This window comes from Lynx rufus, unplaced genomic scaffold (genome assembly GCF_022079265.1).
Source record: "Lynx rufus isolate CCGP_SWC_20201006 ecotype Redwood Valley unplaced genomic scaffold, mLynRuf1.p SCAF_3, whole genome shotgun sequence".
NCBI classification, from domain to species: Eukaryota; Metazoa; Chordata; class Mammalia; order Carnivora; family Felidae; genus Lynx; species Lynx rufus.
In genome coordinates, this window is record NW_025814845.1 from 19,894,568 (window position 1) to 19,916,628 (window position 22,061).

Sequence of the window (22,061 nt, forward strand, 5' to 3'; positions counted from 1 at the left end):
TAAAGAAAAAAAAATAGTTGGGGCTGGGGTGAAAATGAGCCAGTTTTATTCTCAGAGCAATGTCATACTTCACTAGAATAGAGTTTCAGAATATGCTCTCTAAATGTATTAAAATGTATGCTACTATATGGTATATTAAATGATATTCATAGTCTCATATAAATTCTTATAATAAACTACAATAAATGCTAAAGTTAAATGTATTTCCTCTTTTCTCTGTAGATGCTATTTCCACAAAGAATTCATTCAAACCTTTCTAAGGTGTATAAGACCCTCTTTAAATATTTAGTTGAGTGTCACTTCTTTCTGAGTCTGATAAAAGTAAGACTTTTCTTTATCCTTTAAACATAAAAGAAGCCATATCACTGACATCATTCTCTCCCTTAGAAGAGTGTTTTCAAATTATCAAAATGAAAAACTCTTTCTTCTCTAACTGAGCTTAACTCTGCTGACCCTGAAAACAATGTCAACCACATGCAGCATTTTAATATCATAAAAAAAGTTTCCATAGACTGTAATTATTTTCACTCTCCAGATGGAGGATTGCACGGTCTAGTGTATTAAGAAATGCCTTCAACTTTTTAAACATTACATATGCATTGAAAATACTTTAAGAAATGTAGTTCAAAATGCATGTTTTGAAGTACAATATGAAGAATGCCAAATCATTTAGAGGGTCAAGATTCCCTTCATGTGACCTTTAGCTATGCATTGAGATCCTTAACACCGACCCGGACCTGAATCAGGCACCAGAGACCCAGGCAGAGTCTTTGAAAGCTACGTACGAGAGTTTGCAAGTTCTTTCATGAGACAGGGGAGGCAATGGAGTTTTGAGTTTTGGGAGTTTCTGTTTGTTTTGTTTTAAGCAGAAGAGTGACGCTAACTTATTTATGTCTTAAAAGATCATTCTATTATCTTGGTGGATAATAGTTTGGAGTGAAACTAGTACCAAAATGAGAATTTGTGGTAAAATGGTTTGTACCTCCCCAAGACACTAATTTCTCACAACAGGTTAATTTTACTTGATGTGATTACTTATTTTCTTTTTTCTTTTTAAATATTTATTTTTATTTTGAGAGAGGTAGAGACAGTATGAGCAGGGAAGGGGCACAGAGAGAGGAAGAGAGAAAATTCCAAGTAGTCTCTATGCTGTCAGTTCAGAGTCCAACACAGGGCTCGATCCCACAAACTGTGATATCATGACCTGAGCTGAAATCAAGAGGGGGACACTCAATTGACTGAGCCACACAGACACCCCTGATTACTTATTTTCTTAAATCTTTATCTAGAAAGTGTCCCCAAGTATTCTTGGCAATATTAATGTTCAAAAATCTCAACGTATGGAGTCTGTACATGAGGAAAAAAAGATGGGTAGAGTGAAATGTATAAGGAAAATTATTTTAAATATTTAAAACTTATCAAAATACTGTTTATGTATTTAAAGTTATCTTCCCATATTGGGACTTACAGAGTCATGTACTTCCTTGCATACAGATGGCACACAGTTTGTCTCTGAGAATCAGATACCGATAAGGTACTTTACTAGGTAAAGAAGACAGAACCAATGTAACTGCTCTCAAGAAACACGCCATCAAGTCTGGCGGTCATCATATGAAGAAAATGGACCCATTTCCAGCTATAATGTCTGGAAGAAGAAGTGCCATTCCCAGCACAGGACCAATGTTATGAGGAACTGTGTATGGAGGAATGGTGAAAGTGACCTCATGGAAGAGATAATCTAGAGAGAGGTTGTAAATTAATGAAATCATTCGACACATGTGGAGTGCCAGCTATGTGCCTGGCCTTGAGCTGATTCTTAAACATATTAAAATAGAAGATAAAAAATGATGCTCATGGAATTCATATCAAGAAAGGAAGCTCAAAATCTTATTTCCTCAAAGAGTTATTAATGACAGTTCTAGGAGACATTGTTTACCCAGCTAATATAAATACTCTTCCTGCTATAAAGAAACAGGAGTCCTTTTGTTTTCTTTGTTTGTTTGTTTTGTTTTTGTTTTTTTCAGAAATTGAATACATCTAACAGAAGGATATTTCTAAGTTCAGATGATAAAGAGAACATACATCTCTCTTCCTTGGACCCACTTCATATGACAATGAAGTGATTTAAAAAACAAAAAACAAGTCTAAAACTACAAGGAGAGAGAAGAGAAAGGGAGAGGTGAAGACAGGAATAGTTTAAGCACATGCATATATGTCTGTTGTCAAGAAAAGTCGCACCAGACAGGGGTAAAGAGGCATGAAAGACTGTTCAAATGCATTATCATAAGGCAGAGAGATTGAACTATAGTACATTGTAACAAAAGGTGGGAAAGTGCTGAAGCACTGGGATAAGCTAGAGGACAAGTGTTGGGGATTATTAGTGGGGAGGTTGTTCAATGTAATCAGGCCACCTCTATTTGCTGATTGGCACTTAGTGACTTTCCACAGAGAATGAAAGATAAAGACCCTGTCTTCCACTATGATTACTTTTCAGAGAGTTGGCTATAGGTCCTTGAGAAAAACATTCCTGAGTGATAAGACTGGCCCGAGGCTAAAGAAGATATACATTTCAAAGGAGCAGAGAAAGAATTTACAACTGCAAGTTTTCTAAAGGAAATATTTTAAGAAAAGGAAGATCAGGGGCCTATGGTCAGGAAGAAATCTGTCTCAAGTTTAATTAAGCTAGGGGGAAACTTAAAGCCATCTCAGTTAACACGTGTGTGTGCTTTGTCTATTTACTTATTTATTCTAATACTAAATGAAGTAAGACCAATGTAAGGAAGGAGACTATAGACCAATTTTATGAATAGAATTAGGTGTAAAATCCTAGATTACTAATTAGCAAACCAAATCCAGCAGTGTATAAAAAAAGGAAGGAAAGAATGGCAGAATAGATTCAATATATGCTTTATAGTGACATGATTTTATTACATTAGGGGTGTTTAAGACAGTGGATAGATTGACATATTTGGGCCTCAGTTTTTCCTCTGTAAAATAGGGGTAGGTTTTCTTCCCTTTTTTTTTTTTTATTTTTGAGACAGAGAGAGACAGAGCATGAATGGGGGAGGGTCAGAGAGAGGGAGACACAGAATATGAAACAGGCTCCAGGCTCTGAGCTGTCAGCACAGAGCCTGACATGGGGCTCAAACTCATGGATCGTGAGACCATGACCTGAGCTGAAGTCGGCTGCTTAACGGACTGAGCCACCCAGGCGCCCCAGTTTTCTTCCCTTTAATAGCTGTTTCAAGGATTAAGTACTGCATTTCACATAGCACCCAACACAGTTGTTGATAAAAAAAATAAATAAATAAACTCAGTAAAATAATTGCTAATGTTAATGAGAACATGACTTCATGAGGAAAATGTGATGAATGTTGAATATATATATATATATATACTATATATTTACTCAAATACGTAGTGATGTGAGGAAGTACAGTATATTTGGGGAAACACAGACTGATGTAGCTATATCATAGAGTAAGAACAAGTGTGGGGTTGACAAGACAGGTATCTGTAAAGGTAAGACAGAACTCAAGTGATGAAGGATAGCATATTTTGTACTTTGGAAATTATATAATGTATCATGTGGGTGTTACAGATTAATTGAGAGATTGAGGCAAGAGGACAATATGGTGAGCTTCAAATTTTAAAAAGAACTCTCTGGAAGTAGTCTGGAGGGTGGGGGCAGCAAAACTGGAACCTTAAACCGTTCATTGGAACATGGTAAGAATTATTAGAACCCACTGAATGGATGAATGAATAATAAATAAGGTCATTTTTGGGTAGTAACATATTCATTAAAAAAAAATTGTTACAAGCATATTAGGTGCCAGAATCATTAGAAGAAGTTGAGAAAACATCAGGAGTAAGACACAGACTCTTGTCCTTAAGACATTTACGCTTGTGACTCATATCTAAAAAGGCTCTAGTAAAAGTATGGGGAGCAAAATTTCCTCCATTTGTCAAAGCTGAAGTCAAGGAGTAGAAATGGGAGCGATATTATGGAAAAATTTAAAAATATTTAGTTCACATATCTACCTGCTTAAATGTATTCCATTTCTGGCCAATTGTCCTTTCTCTCTTTTTCCTTGGAAAAATAATTGTTACAGTGGAGAGGGTGACAAGAAGGATATTGACAGCCCAGTATAATATATTTTAAGATAGAACGGTTTCTTTAGCTGTCATGCATCTAATAATTTCAAATTTTCAACGTGACTTTTTTTTTCTTGAAATAAAGTGGTCATATAAACCAAAGCAAATATAAAAGAGGTGTTCCAGTGAGCAAGCAGCCCACACTCTTTTTGCAACATCATTTGTTATGTTTGCCCAGCCACGACCTTGGATCTAATGATGGCTATTAGGAGGTTGACTCAGATGCTTACGTATTTATGCATTTGAAAAGTCTCTACACATTTGTAAGCCTGGTAATAGGGAGGGATATGATAATAGGTGTGTTCCTTAAAGGAACAAAGAGTACATTTCATGTCTTAGAGTTTTCCTGGAATATACAAGGCAGGATTAAAAAAAAAATGGGTGTAACATCATGAGACCAACAAAACAACAAATATCTTTCTATTAGTAACCACATAATAAAAGTGTTATATCTACCAACTATAAAATAATTAAATGGTTTGCTCAAGATCACACTGCTAATAAGTGGTAGACTTGAATGTCATTCAAAATAAATGTGTTATTTCCTTCTAATTATTAAAACATCATTTTACTCACAAGCAAGAAATGATTACTTGCTTGCTTGAAAAATATTTTTAGACGCCCTATATAACTTACTACTGGTATTGTAAGGCAGAATTCAGTTGTATGTACATATAAATATACTCTGAGGTATATTTGAATAGTTCCTCATAAAACATACACACATTTAAAATAATTTCTAATAGGTTGATGTTAAGTGAGCATACTGTAATGGAGGTTGTCTAATACAATGAAATAATTTTGTTAACCGCATTAAATATTGATGGGATGAAGGACTGTCATGGGTGAGGACCCACATATTTTTACTAGGCAGGGGACAGAACTAGAAGTAACTGTTGGAAGTTACAAGGAAGCAGATTTTCCCTCAACCCAAGCCACTGTCAAAAATAAGAATCTCCTTCTAATTGAGCTAGTTGCCTGATAAAAAAACAGAGAAACTTTCAAGCTGAGAGTTCTAGCATTCTTTTGTGAAGGTGAGAGAAACTATCAGTGTTTAGGGAAGCCATGGATCTGTTCCCATACAGAGCACGGTGCTAAAGTTGGAAAACAGGAATGCGTTCCGTGTCATACTCAGTTACTTAGTTCATTGCAAGTTTGTTCATTTTCTGCATTGCAAAGTTGCAGGATGTGAATTAGGGCACTTAAAGTGGTTGTGACAAGAGTCGGAGAGCAAGTAAACTACATATTGAAAGCAGTTAGCTAGAGGGAGAAAAAATGTGAGGAATGAGGTAACCAGATGCAGACATCTGGATAATGTTGATTGGCAGTTTAATGACTCTTGTCTTCCCCAAATGAGGTATCCAATGACTGTTTCCATTCTTCGTTCTCATAATGGTATATATAATATGGAAAGTCTAAGGGAGGAGGAATCTAGTAAGACTGAGGAGGACACGAAATACCCACCCACCACGTGCAAATTATGATTGAATATGGTCAACACAGTGGATCTATTGTGTGTCCTAGAAATTTAAATACAAGTGTCTGGACTATTGTCTGATCATCCAACTCTCACAGTGTGAAATATATGTATCCTATTTTGACTTGTTCTTTGTTCATGTGTGCAGGTGTCCCAGTGGTGAAAGTTATTCACTATCAAAGTGCTTAGCAATTCTCTGAACATCTAGCCCATCCATATCTATGTTTGGGCATTCAGTCTGCATATGTCTAAATGTGAAATTCAACCTCCTCCCACCAAAATATAAAACAACTGTTGTTCTATGTCTTGCATTTCATTGGCTGGTACCAGTAGCCCCACATTTTCCCAAACCCAAATCACCCCAGGCACCTGCTCTGTGTCCTTTGTCTAAGTGCCAAGGCTTCATGAGCAACCACATTCAACCTGAACTTAGGTCCTGTGGGGTGAATAGTTTCGAGATGAAAAATGTAACATGGAAATGTTTTTGATCTTTCAACTATTTTTAACTCTTCATAGGATACAGGACAACTCTCATTTTGTTCACACATGTAGTTTCCAAGTCATCTTTCAGACTTTATGTTTTGTGATAGTGATGCATTATGGTACACATAATAGTTTTCTTTAAAGCAATTCATTAATTTCAATTTAAACATGTATTTCAAAAAATAAAAAAATAAAAAAATAAACACGTATTTCAGCCTCATAACATGTATTTAAAAACTCCAATAACAGTGTATACATTGATTTGTTTATTTATCTATCTATTTACTCATTTACTTACTTTTAAGTAGGCTCCATGCTCAACATGGGGCTTGAACCCATGACCTTGAGATTGAGAGTTGTATGCTGTAAAGACTGAGCCAATCAGACACCCCATTTTACATGTGGTTTTTTCTTTAGTTGTATTACAATAAACAGATGTTTTAAAGCTCTGCTCTGGACATGTCCTAAAATTATCTACCATATGTATGACAAAGATCTGGAAGCATGAGAACATAAGACATGCCTTGTCTTCCTTCTCAAACTTCTCTGTCTTTGTCTTCTCCACATCCATCACAGCATACTGAACTATCCACGGTTTCCTCATTTTGCCAGATTACCTCATACCTTAATGCTTTTCTTGAGTTGTGCTTCCCCACAAGCTTCTCTCTCTCCTGGACACTGGCTCATCCTCGAAGATCCAGTGTCTGGGTTCTATGCTGTATAAATTGTCTGTTGACTTGCTTTATTCAAGACAATACAGAAGAGTTGACATCCCTTGCTTTGCCCACTTTTAAACTGGCCCTCTTGTATTAGTAATCATGGTATTTGCAACACATTTTTAGAGGTATATTTTGTCTATTTTTACTAGAGGCAGAGCAGGATACAGTAGTTAAGGCATTTGGATCTAGAATCAGGTGGTGTGGTTGCAATTCCTAGCTCTGACAACTACTAGTCATGTGACACAGAGTAAGACACACCTTCCTTCTCTGGTGCTCCATTTCATCATCTGCAAAATGTGGGTCGAAATTTGTTTCATAGATTATGTGAGTGAATGCATGTAATGAGTTCACCATGGTACCAAGTTCACAACAAGCCGTCAGTATGCCTCAAAACAATGAGAGCGAAAACGATTTTTTTTATTTTTATTACCTTGTTAATACAACACTACAATCTGCCTAGAGACTGTATTCTGCATATATCTAATTGAATATCTAAAATCTGCCGAATCACCTAGAATTTAGTAGGTGCTTATTTCATGTTCATTTAAAGAATGAGGTAATGGTTCACTTAGCGTTCAGGAATAATAAAGCAACAACGGTCAGTTTTTCTGGTGTATTTTTATATTCATACCTATGTATATGTCTAAACCATTTGAAACATAATATCCGCACTTGCAACAAAAGTCTGTATCCAAATTTATCCTTAAGTTCTTAAAGATAGTTGAGAAGAATGATTGAATTCATTCAACTTCAAGCTGGATCTATGTTTAGTGCTTACATTTGAGATCAAGGCACTAATTTCCAAAGATAATACAAACACACAGAATGTAGGCACATAGAGATGATGTTTGATTACACATTTTCCAGATACAGATGGAAATTATATCAGATGACTTTGAATTAAGAGTATGAGTTACTTTGACCAGTGAAGTGTCTTTACCTCAATGATTCAGATTGGTTACTTAAATATAACGGTGCTTGTATCTGTGGATCCATTTTAACCTCTGTGATTTTTGGTTGTGGTTTTGTTTTTCCAGGTAGAGGTGCAGAAAATACGTTTGATCAAATTCAGTTGTGTGCTTTTCTTTCCTGTTTGAGGTCTCTATCACTTGCTGAGTGACTTTCAAGTTGGTTTACTGTTTGTTGAAATTTTCATTCCACTGACTATTTGAGTTCAAATGGTCATAACATGCTAATAACTTGATGCTTGTTCTACAACTGGCCCTGTCACTCCGAACTAATGAAGGTAAATTATAAAACAATAAATAAATAAGCAGCAGTTACCCTTGGGTGACATAAGTACTACTTTTAATTACTTTAAAGTAAGCTTTTTAGAGCCAACAATATAAACTCATTGTTTGATAAACACACTGGAAAAATAAGAACTCTCATTTTGTCTTTTTATAAATTTATGAGGTTACATTAATGGAAGACCTTAGTCATACAAAGCCTGCTATAATGGGGTTGTGTCATTCTGGGGGTAACTATATAATGATAGCAATAACTCAATGGAAATAAAATGGACTTATTCAAATTGCCTATTTTTCTTTGAGACAACATAAGTTGCAAAAGGAACTTTGATGAGTGCATCTTGTAAATTTTGATCCTGAAGTCTACTTATTCAGACTGTGCAGATACAGTGATATTAACAATGCAGATATGCGATGTATTTGCTTTAATGATAATAAAAGAACTCTTGTGGCATCATTCAGCTTTGGTGGTCTGGATCAAGGACTACATTCACTTTTGTATTTTCTAACCCACTGCACCAAATCCCCCAAATCTGCTGCCACTGATGCAATACGTGCCATATTTGGAGAAAGATGGCCAGATAAGCAAACCATTAAGAATGTTGCTTACCATGTTTTTTTAAGATTGAATAGCATTCCATTGTGCGTGTGTATCAATCTATATCATCTATATCTATATCTATATATCTATATCTATATATCTATGTTTATATTTATATCTACACATTTTATTTATCCATTCACCTGTCAGTAAACATTTCTAAAAGAGTCAAATTCATAAAATCAAAGATTGAAATGGTGACTACCAAGGCCTGGGGGAAAGGGAGAAATGGGGAGTTATTAAACAGGCATAAAGCTTTAGTTAAATAGTGTAGGTAAATTCTAGAGATATGTTCCACAACACTGTTGCTACAGTCAGTGGAAGGTATTGCTTACTTAAAATTTGTTAAGAGGATGGATTTCACATGTTAACATATGTTCTTACCACAATACAATAAAGAGGTCAAGAATGCTGTTTACCAGATCGCACTTTCCTAGAGACCCGGATTTTGACTGCAGATCCTTCCAATAGCTAGCAGATTTTCCCAGAGTGTCCCTTGAAACTCTAGTCTGGGGATTTAATCCTGACTAGTAATAGATACAGATATAGTTTGTTTGAAAATAATTTAACGTTTTTATCCCTTGGAAATCTAGTGCCTATCAGTAAGTTAAAAATTTTATACAGTTCTATATTTATCCTTTCATTTACATATTAACAGGTGTTAACAAGCCGACAATGAAACTTGAACAAAACAGGAACAGTTCTCTCCCTCCCTTTGTTTATAGAGGGGGAAGCAAAGGAACAAACAATATATTCAAGTGTTAAAAGTAAAGAAAGTAAAAAGTGTTAAAAGTAGAGAAATTTGAAAGAGGACAGAAAATGCTTCGGAATACTATCTTATAACGGTTGATTAGGAAAGAGTCTAAGAAAAGGAGACACCTGAGCACAAATCTGCAGGATGTGAAGAAACAAGCCACACATATATTAGGAAATGAGCATCTCAAGCAAGGAAGGAGTGCAAAGGTCTTGTGACAGGAACATACTTAGAATGCTTATGAAATAAGTCAGCCAGTCAGCCAGGGGTGGTGTGAATAAGAGACGAAGTCAAATTTAGCCGAGATCACATAAGCCACAGTAGGGAATTTGGCTTCTATTGAGTGCATCTGAACATATGAATATCACGATTTCATTTTCAGTTTTAAAAGATATTCTTGCTGATGAGCGGAGAATAGATTTTAATAGAGCAAAAGTAGAAACTGGGAGACAAATTAAAAAGAAAACACTTTTTCAATAATGTAATGGGAAATAATGATGGCTAGAGACTGAACAATGGTGAAAGATGCAGTGAGATTTATATATATATATATATATATATAGTACATATAGTCAATAAAAATTGTTGATGGATGGATATGAGATGTGTAAGAAACCTTCCTTGACCTGATAAGTTGGAAAAAGTGAATTGTAAAGATGAGGAAGACAATGGAAAGGACAGAAGGTATCTATTGCATGAGACATCAGTGTTTTTTGGAAAATATAAAATTGAAGCTACTTATTATATATATAAGTGGGGGCTTTGCAACATTGGATATAGGAATCTGATGATGAGGCTATGCAAAGCTGGGTACTACATCAGATCATTAGAAGAGTGAGAGTAGACAATGGAAAGAAGTCTAGTAATTTAGTTCATGGAGATGAGGAGGGGCTCGTAAAGGCTTTTAAGGTGTAAGAGTCCCAGATAAGGAACTTGAAGTGAAAGAGAATGGCATCCTGGAAATCAAGGGAAGAAAATGATTCAGGAATTGAGTCATCCATGTGTGTCAACTGATCGCAGGTGAAGAATTCATATAGGATATGGAAAAGAACTGAAAGAAAGGACTGGGGGACAAGATATCTTCAGAGACCTTGGCAAGAGCCTTTTGGTGGAGGTGAAGGTGTGGAGATGACTCCTGACCAGAGAGGACTGAACAGACAATGGGAAGACAAGAACTGGAGAGAGTGAGTGTTAACTTCCGTTTGGAGCAAAGAGATGAAGATTGTGAATAAGAGACTGTGGGTTCCTGAGGGCAAAGTGTTCGCTTGAAAATGGGGAAATTTAAAGTACTCTGTCACCCGTGTTATACACTGAACAAGTGTACTGTTTTACTGTTACAGCGTCCTGGTTTTATTGCCTGGATTCTACTTCCATAGATCACACATATGGTACAAATTCCTAACACTTAAGGTTATGAGATAATTGCACTAATTACTAACTTGTTTTACACTAGTCTATTTTGGAAATTATTTTCTCTCAATGTACTGGGTAACTGAGAAAAATTATATATTTATTTACCTATTTACTTATTTATTTATAATAAGTGGTGAGGGCCACTTCATTTCAATGGAATATAATATATTTCATAAACCTTTTGGTTACTTATTAAGGATATTACCCTAAGTAATTATATCATCCCTGAATTGCCAGCATTTGTTCACTGCTCCATACAATTTTTTTATTCTGAGGGTTCTCTTTGTCTCTTTGCTCTCCATAAAACCTGGCTGTCTCCTATTAACACCGATTTCCCCAATGACCTCTCAAGAAGAGTCTGTTTTTTCTACCACTCTCTACTTATGGGAGGTCTTCAGATGGTGAACGTGTACCCCTTGTCCACTAATGCTGGTATCTCCCTTCTACGTCCTTCAAAAGCTCAAGCCATGTGAATCATATGCATTCAGATCATTCCACTTGTAGTTCGTTGTTGCTACCATTGCTCACGTCCAGGCCATTTTCTCATCACTTAACCAGGATCTTCCTTCTCACTACTCTAGCTATTGGCTGTTTCAGAATCCAAGCAAATGATACACACAGGGTTGATCTCGCCATTCCTTCACTCTTCAGTGCTACCAGTGTTTTGGGTTTTGTTTTTTTGTTGTTGTTGTTTTGTTTCGCTTTATTTTGTTCCATTTGGTTTTGCTCTAGTTCCACCTCAGCCACCACTAGACCTTGTCTGCATGAAAAACAATCTATTTTCAAACAGCTCACTCTGTTCATTATCTCTGCTCGAAACTCACTCATCAGTTTTCCTTCACCAAGAATTTTCTGATTTTCTTACTCATACTGATTATGTTGTAACTCACTCATGTGACCACTTTCCTCCAAATCCATGTAAATTAATGTTTCAACTCTTTAATGTTTCCTTTGAGTTCTCTTAAGTTACTTACTTACCCATCTCTTTTCCAAACCACTTACCTTACGAAACTCCAGGTCTGGTTTTACTCATGTACCCCTTTATCATTTTCCTGAACCCATGCAGTTGAGTATGGTGGAAGGAATGCTACAGAAAGTGATGACTGGACACACTTCAAATTTGTGGTTACAGATATCAAACATGAGCTCAACAGTGACTGTCAATACTTCCATTCTTCCCTGGTAAAATTAATCGTTCCCTTGCTGAGATTACTATAATTTCCTCTGGAGTCAAACTTTCACTTCCTTCCACTCAGTCTCATCTCATATGGTGATCCCAACATAGAAGTCATAAGACAACTGATGCGATTTTAAGAGAAGTATCTTATCAACCCACGATCAGTTTCATCAAGCTGGTTAAGTCTGTGCTATCTAAAATAATACACTATTAGCATTAAAGTGGGAGACATATCTACAAAAAAAGTCAACTTGCTTCTCCACGGTAGTATCCACCTTGGATATTCCCTCCATTCTTGTTTTCTCTGTGACATTCTTTAGGCAATCATATCTTCTCTTCTTTATACTAATTTTATTTCTTTTTAAAGAATGAATCCCATGAACCTGTAAATATGAATAATTTCATCCAGTAGAGGAAGAAAATATGCAAATGCTGACAATTAAAATAAAGAGAAAGTTCCATGCTCCATACAAATTCTACCCCATTTTTCTGAGCTGCTTTAAAGGGAAACCGCTCAAAACACACAATATCCAAACATAAATATACTAAGAAGTGTCCCTGAAGTGTCTAAGCACTGAAAATATAACATGTCTTTTATACTCTTTTCAAATAAACAATTGGACTTTTGGTATTCTATTTAGAGGTAGCATGATTAAAAAGGGATCTGAAGGTGAAAACAGTGAGCAGATTCCTGAAAAATGTAACTAACATTTAAAAATAAGTTTATCCCCGGGGCGCCTGGGTGGCTCAGTTGGTTGAGCGTCCGACTTCAGCTCAGGTCAAGATCTCACAGCTCTTGGGTTCAAGCCCCGTGTCTGCCTTGGTGCTGACAGCTCCGAGCCTGGAGCCTGCTTCGGATTCTGTGTCTCCCTCTCTCTCTGCCCCTAACCCACTCTCATTCTGTCTCTGTCTCTCTCAAAAATAAATAAACATTAAAAAAATTAAAAAAAAAAGTTTATTCCATGCTTTCCACCTTTTGGGGATCCCCTGGTAGTAGTCTAAACTCATTCATTTCCATTTGTTCATCCTCATTCTCTTATTTGAATATATGTCTCTACCTTCCACTGTACCGTTCTTGTTAAAGTCATAGAAATTGGTGATTTATTTTCTGATTTTCTTTTACCTCACCTCTCACCATCTTCAGTTAGGATCTACTAGACCTTCTTCCTTGTTACCACTTTCAATTATTTGTTTCAGAAACATGGCTTTTTCTACAATTTCCCCTGACCTCACAGTCCACTCCTTCTTTTTTTTTTTTATTTTTTTTAAATTTTTTTTTTCAACGTTTATTTATTTTTAGGACAGAGAGAGACAGAGCATGAACGGGGGAGGGGCAGAGAGAGAGGGAGACACAGAATCGGAAACAGGCTCTAGGCTCTGACCCATCAGCCCAGAGCCCGACGTGGGGCTCGAACTCACAGACTGCGAGATCGTGACCTGGCTGAAGTCGGACGATTAACCGACTGCGCCACCCAGGCGCCCCAGTCCACTCCTTCTTAATATGATATACAGGTTTCCCCTTTACTAAATAAAGATCAGAGTATCCTAGGGACCTTCCTTGAGCACTCTTCTGTTTTCACTCTATGTTCTCTTCCTATGTGGTCTCATCTTTTCTTTTTGTTTAATATTGTTATTTGCCAGATTGTCCCTCCTGACTTAGACACCTTCTATAACCTACGTCTATCTTTATATCTGCAATTGGCCATCTTAACAGGGACAGAAACTAGCTCCCCAAAAACCTTCCCTATCTTATGCTACCATAGTCTACTCATCTGTGCCAGTCAAAAACCTATAAATGATCTTGAACTCCTTCTTTTTCTTCATACACTATATCTAATCCATTGGTGAACTTTTGACTTCACTGTGAAAATACGTTCTGAAGATGAATGTCAAATATATTCTGAAGACAGATACCATATTCATTTGTCTTTTCATTAAATTCTCTACAGGGGCGACTAGGTGGCTCAGTCGGTTGAGCGTCCGACTTTGGCTCAGGTCATGATCTCACGGTCCAGGATTTCCAGCCCCGTGTCCTGCTCTGTGCTGACAGCTCAGAGCCTGGAGCCCACTTAGGATTCTGTGTCTCCCTCTCCCTCTGCCCCTTCTCCGCTCATGCTCTGTCTCTCTCTCTGTCAAAAATAAACATTAAAAAAAAATTCTCTATGACCTCCATTATGCCCATCATCAGGCTTCACCAGGGTTTACTGGCCCCACAGTCTTGATTTTTTTTTTTTTTCCACTACAATACATCCAGTACTGAGCAGCAAATGTGATTATTCTCAGGTACAAATTAGCTGATGTCAAGTCCCTTCAATGGCTTATCAAGATATTAACAACACAATCGAACATTGAAATCAAGGCCTAGACAGTTCTGCAACATCCGCTCTACGTTTACTTGTTCTCTTTTCATTCTTTCTTTTACTACTTGCTACTCTTTGTTTGCTTGTTTCTAACCTCAAACATTCAAAATTTATTCCTCGGCTACATTTCCACCTTTGTTAGTCTATAAGCCTTGAATGCTCCTTCCCTGATCTTATGAATATTATAATCTTCTCATCATTATTATTTATTTTTTTCCCCAAATGTCAGTTCCTCAGAAAGATCTTTACTAAAGATTCAAAGGTATCCTCTGAAGTTCTTTGGAGCTTTCTGTGGATGTCCGTGTTCCCTAGCACTCTGTCCTACAAATGCCAACTTCCCCATTCTTCTCTGTCCCAGCTATCTTCTTAATCCAGTGAGACCACCGGGGTCTATTTGAGTTTCCCCTTCCTAGGCAGCATCACAGAAACTTCCTCCAAATCCATAAGGATGGGAATGATAGGGCTTACCTGGCCTGATGACCACATGTCACATTTCAGAGAACATGGTCCCACATTGCCTATGGCCACTATCCATAATTTTTTGTTTTATAATTTTTCCTAGTTTTCTATTTGTTTAAATCTGTAGGGTAAATCTGGCCCCTGTCACTTCACCATACCTGAAAACAGAAACCTCCTAATGGTTTTTCGGCACATGTGTTCTTAAGGACTTGATATATCACTCAGTTTCTTACCAGAAGAAGAAATAACTTATAAGGAAAAGAACTTAATAGGCATGATATTTACAGGTTTTGAAGTAAATTAGTTGTTTCATATTATTGTTATGGTTTTGTATCATTATACTATTGTTATATTATGTTATTATATTAAACATTCCTGCTCTTCCAGTCTTGTGTATGACCAAAGACTAATTGAAACTTTAATACTCATTTAATAGGAAATAACACCTAGTTACATGACTTATCACCTTTCTTCTTAGACAGATGGAAAGACTTGTCTTAGGCAGAGATTCCTTCAACTCCCTTTGCTTTTCATGTCTCTCACACTTTTTCTGTTGACATGGGAAATTATCAAGTGTTATGAGCTTAAACTATTATAGGAAGGTGAAAGTAAAATTCCCATTTTTTAAATGTGGAAATCTACCTGTAAGTAAGATTTTTCTTTTTTTTTACTGCGGAAGAAGTTTAAATTTTTTAAGGATGTCTGTGTGTGTTTATCTGTGTGTCATGTAGTTATTTTATATTTATTTAAAGACTTTAGAAAATTATTATATTTTTTAGAGACACCTGGGTGGCTCAGTTACTTAAGTGATCACCTCTTGATTTTGACTCAGGTCATGATATGAAGGTTTGTGGGATCAAACCCACAGTTGGGCTCTGCTCTGACAGCACGGAACCTGCTTGGGATTGTCTGTCTCCTGTCTCTGCCCATTATGCACTCGCACATATTAGCGCACTCTCTCTGTGTCTCTCTCTCTCAAAATAAAAAAAAATAAAAACAAACTTAAAAAAAATAAAATGATTATATTTTTCTAATCTAGAATTTCTAATCAAATTCGTGTCATAGAATTTGTTGAAAACTGACCCCTTCAAATTAAAATAATTAGAATTGCTAGTTTGTTCTAGTAGACATTATCTTCAAAATACATTTATAATAAGCTTACAAATGTGACTTTATGTATTTGTTGAACTAAATATATATATATATATATAATATATATATTAATATCAATATATATTAATGCACACATATCTTCCTAAAAGTAAATTTCTATGTCTGTGGGTTGGTTCATACACAGTGGGGAAGTTTGCGAGCATACTTTCTTTCCATTTAAAATATTTGTGTACAGGGGCGCCTGCGTGGCGCAGTCGGTTAAGCGTCCGACTTCAGCCAGGTCACGATCTCGCGGTCCGGGAGTTCGAGCCCCGCGTCGGGCTCTGGGCTGATGGCTCAGAGCCTGGAGCCTATTTCCGATTCTGTGTCTCCCTCTCCCTCTGCCCCTCCCCCGTTCATGCTCTGTCTCTCTCTGTCCCAAAAATAAATAAACGTTGAAAAAAAATTTAAAAAAAATAAAATAAAATATTTGTGTACAGGGGCACCTGGATGGCTCAGGAGGTTAAGCATCCAACTTCAGTTCAGGTCATGATCTTACAGTTTCGTGAGTCTGAGACCCATATTGGGCTCTCTGCCATCAGCACAGAGCCTGCTTCAGATCCTTTGCCCCTCTCCCCTTTCAAAAATAAACAAACATTAAAAAACTCTTAAGAAATAAAATATTTGTACACGTTTTGCATTTTGGTAACCTTATTAATATGCCAGTTACAAAAATAACTTCGTTTCTTTTTTTTGAATTTTTGCACTTTAAAGATGTTCATCATCTTTAGATCCATTAGCAACATACAACTAACTATAGATGAAACCAGTTTCTTAAAATAATATTTTGTTTACCATTGCGCAATTACCACAGTTATCTATTCTGCAAAATAAATTGGATTCTTGGATCGTGATAGTTGGAGTAGAAAAGCATGTCATTGTCCCAGGGATGGACTGACACATTGAAATATGGCACATTGGGATATAGTGGTGTGTTAGAGTGAATGGGTTTTTCTGGTGAACCATAAATGGATTCCAATATATGCAAGGGCTCTCCTGAAACAAAGCAAAGAGAGGAATAGCTATAAATTATTCCCAGGGTTCAGAAAGGAAGTTAATCCTCAAAATAAACACAAAAGTGATCTTCAGATTCCTGCTCTCCTAGGTGCCTTCCCCCACCCTGATAAGGAAGAATAAGGAAGCAAGCACAAGTGTGTAGGCATTGGCTGTTAGATGTCTTAGTGATTGCAGGAATAATATTAAGGTTGTTTAATATTCCTACATTTAAGGGAGAAGTCCAGGTGAGCAAAGTAATTCAATGATTCCAGGATAGGAAGACACATGCACATTTTAACAAATCAGGTTTCTGGGGAGCCTGGGTGGCTCAGTGGGTTAAGCATCTGACTTCAGCTCAGGTCATGATCTCGCGGTCCGTGAGTTCAAGACCCGCATTGGGCTCTGTGCTGACAGCTCAGAGCCTGGAGCCTGTTTCAGAGTCTGTGTCTCCCTCTCTCTCTGACCCTCCCCTGTTCATGTTCTGTCTCTCTCTGTCTCAAAAATGAATAAATGTTAAAAAAATTAAAAAAAAATCAGGTTTCTTGAATATACCAAGTCAATTGGGGAAAAAAAACTTGACTTACCATAACTGTCGATGCTTTCATCTTTAAAGATTCTAAAGATACTTTGGATATCATAAGTATTATCTCTTTTAGTAACAGAAAGTAATGAGTTAACATTTCAAGGTTATAGCTACACTGATCAAAAAATTTGTTTTTTGAGTTTACAACTCAATCCTGTGTTTTAATTGATCATTTATCCAACTATCACCCTTTTAAACAATATTTAAGCACCTTTTTAAAGAGGCCCTTGCAGTTTTTTGACTTTTTAAAAAATTTACACCGAATTTTTATTAAAAATTAAAAATGGGGGCACCTGGGTTGCTCAGTGGTTAAGTCTGACAAGTCTGACTGTTTATTTCAGTTCAAATCATGATCTCAGGATTAGTGAGTTTAAGCCCCTGCATCAGGTGCCTTGCTGGCAGTGGGGACCCTGCTTGGGATTCCATCTGTCTCCTTCTATCTCTGCCCCTCCCCTGCTCACTCTTGCTCTCTCTGTAAAATAAATAAACTTAAATAAATGGAGTTATATTAATCTTGACTTAGCCAGATATGAAACAATTTAAAGAACTTAAAGGAGGCATTAAGAAAAAAAAAAAAAACTTCTGGAAAACCTCATTGTGATTACTAAAATAGTTAAGTTACAATCAATCAGTCTATCAATCCATCAATAAACAGCAATGCTGCATAAACAGCAGGGATAATTCTGATTATCTGGTTTACCAGCCAAAATTAAGCATTTGAGCAGGCATTTACTCCTAGTCTCACATGGTAGGTATCTGCTTGTCTCCTTTTGTCACCTTGTGTTTTAAGTATTTCTGGGGATTTGTGTCAGTATGTTGCAGGGGGAGGTCTCTATGTAAAGTGTTTGCAGATCCTGGGTTTCAACCCCTTAATTACCTTCATTTTTGTTCATTGCCATTCTGTCTAGGCTGTCTGGGGAGGAGAGCCTCTGCAGAATGGCTCTTTTTTTTTATTTTTATTTTTTTATGTTTACTTATTTTTGAGAGACAGAATGAGACAAAGTGAGAGTGGGGGAGGGGAAGAGAGAGAGGGAGACACAGGATCCGAAGCTGGCTCCAGGCTCTGAGCTGTCAGCACAGAGACCGCGTGGGGCTCAAACCCACAGACTGTGAGATCATGACCTGAGCCGAAGTTGGACGCTCAACCGACGGAGCCACCCAGGCGCCCCTGCAGAATGGTTCTTTATAACCCCAATTCATTTTCTGTCCCGCTGGTCTCCCTTGTTCCCTGGGACCCTGAGTGCCACCATATGCAGTAGGTAACATTGTAAGCGTCTGTTCCACTCAGGTGACTCCTTCATTGCTTTCTCCCATCTTCAGGGTGCCCTCCTAGAAAGCTCTGTGTGCGTTTCTACACTGCCTAACATGACACTTCGGTAGGCTAGAACAGCAGCAAGCCCCCGACATGAACTGGGAACCAACTTTTCCCCAGGAAAATGGGGTTGTGACCATTTTATGGCACCAGTGTTCTGTAAGACCGTACCTGCAAGATGTGATTTTGAGGACTTATTTTCTGCCATGTAGACTGAATGGCAGAGAAATTCCTTCTGCCAGGAAAAGAGATTGATACTAAAGTCTATAGACGAAAAGAGAGAAGAGAGAGGAGGCCATTTAGAAGTTTGTAAATAATTGTGGAAACCTAGAGCCTCTATCATCCAATTCTTTTTTAAGTGTCAACCTGTCCTAGCTTCAAGCCTGTTAACGCTTCCTCTAAAATTTCTTTAAAAAGTCCTTTATAGTATACTCTTCCTGTGCATAAATACCCATGACCTAAAGTCCATGCTTGTACATTAGTAGATTTCTAATCATTTTTTAAATTCTTCCTATGGCTCAAATATTTTTCTCTTTGTGTACTCCATTAGATGACCCTATCCACTTAAATTATCCATTACTTTTTAAATTAGCTCACAGTGATTTTTCTTGTCTGCATTTATATAGCACAAATATAGCCTATATTTGCATAAACATATGCCTATATGTGTATATGTATATCCATATTAACGTATATATTTATGTATGTATGTATAAATGTATAACTTATCAATGAGTTTTAACCTATCACAAGTCTAGATTTATAACTGTTCATCTGCTGAAACATATGTTTATTTACAACACATTTGGCCATCTTAGTGACAAAATGATTGAATCTATCATTATTGTTTATTTTTTTCAAAATGTGCGGAACTTCTAAATAGTTGCATCCCAACCACAGATGTAAAAAAGTGTTCTGAAGAATATTGTCACTTTTTAGCATTATGATGATTCAGAAGAGGTAGTTAGGAAGACCTATTTTCTGGTTACCACTATTGGATTATTTTAACTTATTATTTTAACACATTATTTTAACTCCTACCATAATCATGTATTGAGGAAGTGGAATGAATGAAACATTTTGTTTTTGAGGTGGGAACTACAAAAAACAAACAAAACAAAACAAAAAACAAGCAAACAAACAACAAAAAACCACACATCTTTATTTTCCAAGGTTGACAACTGAAGATATATTTAAGATTCGAGGGGCGCCTGGGTGGCTCAGTCGGTTGAGCAGCCGACTTCGGCTCAGGTCACGATCTCGCGGTGCGTGAGTTCGAGCCCCGCGTCAGGCTCTGGGTTGACAGCTCGGAGCCTGGAGCCTGTTTCAGATTCTGTGTCTCCCTCTCTCTGACCCTCCCCCGTTCATACTCTGTCTCTCTCTGTCTCAAAAATAAATAAACGTTAAAAAAATTTTTTTTTAAAAAGATTCGAATGAATCATTGTAATTCTGAACACCCTCCATATGGCTCAAGGAAAAGGATTTCGATTGTGTTTCTCAATGGTGTTTTCTGTGTGTGTTAGTGGTGATTCCTCCTGGAAGATGGCACAGTCATTACCCAAATATGCCAGTGCTGCTGAGGGAATCCAGCCATTTTTCAGGGAAATTATAAAGCTGCAGAGTCCGTAAAGCTCCAGTTTCTGGAAACATCACTGCGGATATGCTCTACACTTTGTAAGAATCAGGGACCAGGCAGAGATTAGGAAACATACATGGGCTGTGCAGGCACAACCTGGTGGTAATGGCAGGAAATTGACAGGAAATTAGTGCAATCTATCATTCTTGCCTTTATAATGGTGTCTGCAGAAGCAAGATGATACTGATCCTATTTAGCTGTGACCACTCTGAGGTCATTGTGATAATGCCTCTGATCCAGGCACAGTAACATACTGACTTTCAGTCATTGATTGCCCACCTTGAGATGGGCTACTTCAACCTTGGGGGGAGGACACTGACGGCATACATGTGGCTTTGTCATTCATTTCCCTATGTGATATGTTTTTTTTTTTTAAGTTTGTTTATTTATTTTGAGAGAGACAGAGACAGCGTGAGCAGGGGAGGGGCAGAGGGAGAGGCAGAGAGAGAGAGAAATAGGTACCATGCTGTCAGAACAGGGCCAGACGCGGGGCTCAAACTCGCCAAACTGTGACATCATGCGCTGAGCCAAAGCCAAGAGTCAGACACTTAACCACACAGGCGCCCCTCCATGTGACATTTTGATACTCTGTGTCTCAGCAAACTTATTTCTCCTTCCCCTGCCATAGCTGTGAGAGAAGGTGTGTAATAATTATACCTTTCATTCCTGTGCTGAAACTGTCTTGGAGCTGACTTTTCTAATATGCCATTTTTCTCACATCCAATTCCCCCAAAGAGGTTTTGCTACAATACAAAGTAAAAATGTATGTGAATTCCATTTAATAATTCGGTACTTAACACTTTCATTGTTATTCATAAGTGAAATGTGGTCTTTAATTTTAATATACTATGTCACCTTTTCCAGGTCTTGGAATAACTTTATTATCTTTCTTTAAAAAAATATTTCAAAAGTTTTCCTGAATTTTCTACTCTTGGTAAATTGTTTAAAATATATTATCTGTTTTTTATTGTATTGTATTGTATTGTATTATTTTTTTAATTTTATTTTTTTTAATTTACATTCAAATTAGTTAGCATATAGTGCAACAATGATTTCAGGAGTAGATTTCTTAATGCCCCTTACCCATTTAACACATCCCCCCTCCCACAACCCCTCCAGTAATACTCTGTTTGTTCTCCGTATTTAAGAGTCTCTTATGTTTGTCCCCCTCCCTGTTTTTATATTATTTTTATTTCCCTTCCCTTATGTCCATCTGCTTTGTCTCTTAAAGTACTCGTATGAGTGAAGTCATACGATATTTGTCTTTCTCTGACTGACTAATTTCGCTTAGCATAATACCCTCCAGTTCCATCCACGTAGTTACAAATGGCAAGATTTCATTTTTTTTGATTGCCGAGTAATACTCCATTGTGTGTGTGTGTGTGTGTGTGTGTGTGTGTATCACATCTTCTTTATCCATTCATCCATCAATGGACATTTGGGCTCTTTCCATACTTTGGCTATTATCAATAGTGCTGCTATAAACATTGGGGTGCATATGTCCCTTCGAAACAGCACACCTGTATCCTTTGGA